Source organism: Trichechus manatus, unplaced genomic scaffold, assembly GCF_000243295.1.
Source record: "Trichechus manatus latirostris isolate Lorelei unplaced genomic scaffold, TriManLat1.0 scaffold00113, whole genome shotgun sequence".
NCBI classification, from domain to species: domain Eukaryota; kingdom Metazoa; phylum Chordata; class Mammalia; order Sirenia; family Trichechidae; genus Trichechus; species Trichechus manatus.
Window position 1 is genome coordinate 1,929,587 of NW_004444049.1, and position 4,183 is coordinate 1,933,769.

The following is a 4,183-nucleotide window of genomic DNA, read 5'->3' on the forward strand; positions in this document are numbered from 1 at the left end:
CCACCAGGGCCCCTTATTAATTTACAGCTTATTAAAACCATCCCTGCCCCAGGTCACGCAGACCTGGCTGGGTTAGCTTCAGGGCACAAGAGAAACAAGCCAGGTGACCACCGTATAATGAGAGATGGGAGAGATGGCTCCAGTGGGGACAACCTCCTCTGGGCAAGCTTTTCTGTACCCAAGATGCCTCCATGAGCCGAGAAGAAACTGGCTGGCCAGTCTCCTCGATGCCTTTAGGAATGTTGCTATAGTTGTTAGTTTCTGTTGAGTCAATTCCGACTCATGCATGCAGAGTAGAATTGCTCCATAGGGTTTCCAAAGCTGTGACCATGTGGAAGCAGATCGCCAGGCCTGTCTTCCGAGGCGCCTCTGAGTGGGTTCAAACTGCCAACCTTTAGGCTAGTAGTTGAGCGCTTAACCTTTTGTGCCACTCAGGGACTTCTGTCTTTAAGAATAAACACTTAAAAAAAATACACACTTCACATTCACTAGGATGGCTAGAATCAAAAAGTCAGATAGTAACAAGTGTTGGCAAGGATGCAGAGAAATAGCATCCCTTGGGCACTGCTGGTGGGAACATAAAATGGTGCTGTCATTGTGGAAAGCAGGCCAGCAGTGCCTCAAATGATCGAACGTAGAACTACCATAAACCAAAAACCAAACCGGGTACCACTGAGTCGGTTCTGACTCATGAAAAAACCAAACTAAACCTGTTGCTGTGGAATCGACTCCAACTCATAGCAACCTTATAGGACAGAATAGAACTGCCCCATAGGGTTTCCAAGGAGCAGCTGGTGGATTCAAACTGCAGACCTTTTGATTAGCAGCTGAGCTCTTAACCACTGAGCCACCAGGGCTCCAGAACTACCATATGACCCAGCAATTCCACTCCTGGGTATATACTCCAAAGACTTGAAGTCAGGGACTCAAACAAATACTTGCACACAAATGTTCACAGCAGCACCATTCACAGTAGCCAGAAGGTGGAAATAATCCAAGCCTCCATCAACAGAAGAAGGGATGACAGGATGTGCTACATACATGCAACGGCGTATCACTCAGCCTTAAAAAAGACTGAAGTCGAAATGCAGGCTACAACATGGATGAATCTTGAAAATATTACACTGAAGGAAAGAGGCCCGACAAAAGACCACGTATTGTAAATCCCATTCATGTGAAATGTCCGAAATCAAATCCACTGCCGTCGAGTCGATTCAGACTCCTAGCGACCCTATAGGACAGAGTAGAACTGCCCCAGAGGGTTTCCAAGCTTGTAAATCTTTACGGAAGCAGACTGGCACATCTTTTTCTAGTGGAACGGCTGGTGGTTTTGAGCTGCTGACTCTTTGGTTAGCAGCCGAGCGCTTTAACCACTGTGCCACCAGGGCTCTCTGAAAGGTCCAGAACAGGGAAATCTATAGAGACAGAAAGTAGATTACTTGTTGTTTAGGGCTGAAGAGGGCGCCCCTGGGTTGTGCAAACGGTTAGGCTTAGGCATTCCGCTACTAGCCTAAATGTTGCCAGTTTGAACCCACCCAGAGGTCCCTCGGAAGACAGGCCTGGCAATCTGCTTCTGAAAGGTCACAGCCTTGAAAACCCTATGGAACAGTTCTTCTCTGCATACACGGAGTCACCATGAGTCTGAATCGACTCAATGGAAACTAACAAAGACAATGACAACAATGATATTCTTAAAGGGATCAAGGAGATTGGACAGCCAGACCCTTCTTGGCTTAGGGTGGGGCAGGGAGTCTCTGGGTGGTGCCAACCGAAAGGCTGGAAGCTTGAGTTCACCCAGAAGTGCCTTGAAAGAAAGGCCTGGCAATCTACTTCCAAAAAAAAGCAGCCATTGAAAACCCTACAGGGCACAGTTCTTCTCTGACATACATGGGGTCGCCATGAGTCAGAGTCAACTTGACTTGTTGCTGGCAGGGCTAGGGGAGCAGAGAGGGTGACAGTTTAAATGGCCAGGGGTTTCTTTTTGGTTGTAGAATTGACTTTGGTGATGGTTGCACACATTTGTGAATATACTGAAAATTATTCAATTGCAAACTTTAAAATGGGTGAATTGCACCATATGTGAATTAGAGCTCAATAAAAGAGTTTAAAAAGTAAAACAAATTGGCTGCATCGTCCCCCTTTCTTTGGAGGTCCTGAAGAAAACTGGGACACCGCTTCTGGGGCACTTCTGAGCAGTGCAGACATGTCTTTCTACCAGTGGCCTTACTCTTCTCCTTGACTTTTGCAGAAAGACGCTAAGGTGAGGGTTTTCTTGCTGCTTTCCGAGGGCAAGAAGAGGAAGTTGAACTGAGAAAACCGCACAGCTATTCATACCGCCCAGGTACCACTTGCCCCAGGCTGGGCGCCAACATTCAGCCTGAGGACTTGGGCTTGGATTTGTATGCAGCACTTTTAATTATTATTATTACTAGTAGTAGTGCTATTTACTACTATTACTATTGAGCAAAGTGAGTTCTTAATACCTGAGCTGGTTGGGCTGACAAATCCCATCACTCCTTCATGGAAGAAAACATTTGGTAAAGGTATGAAATTGTGATTCTTTTTCGTAGGTTAAAAAAGGTCAACACTGTGGTGAAGGGTAAGACAGTACACAATACTGGGGAAGTCAGCACAACTTGTACAAGGAAAGGTCATGGAAACTCCATAGACACATCCAAACTCCCTGAGGGACCAAATTGCTGGGCTGAAGGCTATGGGGACCATGGTCTCGCAGAACATCTAGCTCAATTTGCATAACATAGTTTATAAAGGAAATGTTCTAGATTCTACCTTGGTGAATAGTGTCTGGGGTCTTAAAACCCTGTGAGCAGCCATCTAAGAGACTCCACTGGTCTCACCCCTTCGGGAACAAGGGAGAATGAAGAAAACAAGACACAAGGGAAAGATTAGTCCAAAGGACTAATGTAATGGGAGGTGGGGCCAGGATGGTGGAGTATTCAGACGCTTCCAGTGTGCTCTCTTACAACAAAGACCAAAAAACACAAGTGATTCGTTTATATATGGAAATCTGGGAGCCCTGAACATCAAAGGCAAACTGGACTGAGCAGGGGGAGGGAGAGACGGTTCAGAAGGAGCAAGGAGTCACCAGACCTGACCCAGCGAGAGCGTGAGCCCTTCAGACCTGATCGGCTCATGGGTGAGTGGTGAGGCAGGCAAGCAGCTGTGCTTGGGAGGCAGGTTTTCCACACCGGGAGAGATCCACCACCAGAGAGTCTACTTGGCCATGCAGAACCAGTGAGAAGAAGCCCTCCATGAAAGATAAGTACTTGCATAGGGCTTACCAAGTGAATCAAAAACACCCTCTTTAGGGAAAAATCTCTCTCCCATTTACCTCCCCGCTCCCTGCTCTGCACAGGGTCCCAGACTGGCTTAAGCAATTGTCGACTCCCCTGGACTGGAAGTAGGATCCGTCACACACCCAGAGCCATTCTCCCTGCCTTGGAGAGTGAACAAATTAACAAACAGGAGAAAAAAATAAACTGCCGGCTCCCCTAAGCCAGGAAACCAGGGTAGGCACAGCTCCTTTACCTAGGCACAGGCATAAGGGATTCACGGACTTTGAGTGCTTTCCCCCTGCATAGACTTGTGTGGGCCCATCTCAACAGTGTAGGCCCTCATTACCCCAGTACAACATGGTATATACCAGAACTCTAACTTCAACTGTTTCAGCTGTGAAGTGGCAGGTACTTGACATTTGACACTGCTCTGCCCATTAAGCAGGGTCTTCATCTACCCACATCAGGGGCCTGAGGACCAGTGGCTCCACCCACTCCACCTAGCCACCTGCAAGAGGGGCCCATGAATAAGAGGTGCCCCCCAGTCCCTACAACCAACAGCATGAGATGCTCATAGTCGGGCTGAAAAACATACCCACCTTTGTATTCTAGGGAACAGGGACACCCCTTCCTCCTGGATACGCAGGGGCGGCCGTCAGCCCCCTGCCTGGCTCAGAAGTGTGTCTACCTGCTGCAGTCAGATGCTTAGGCCTACACCAATCACCCATGCCTGTCTAGGACTGTAAGTGAGAGCCTATACCACACATGTGGTGGCTATCTATCTGGGCACCAGCTGATACCATACAGGAGGAGTGGGTGGACTCCTGAGCTCACATACCAAGTAACAGACCTAACCACCTGGTGACAGGACATTAGAGCTTCAAAGG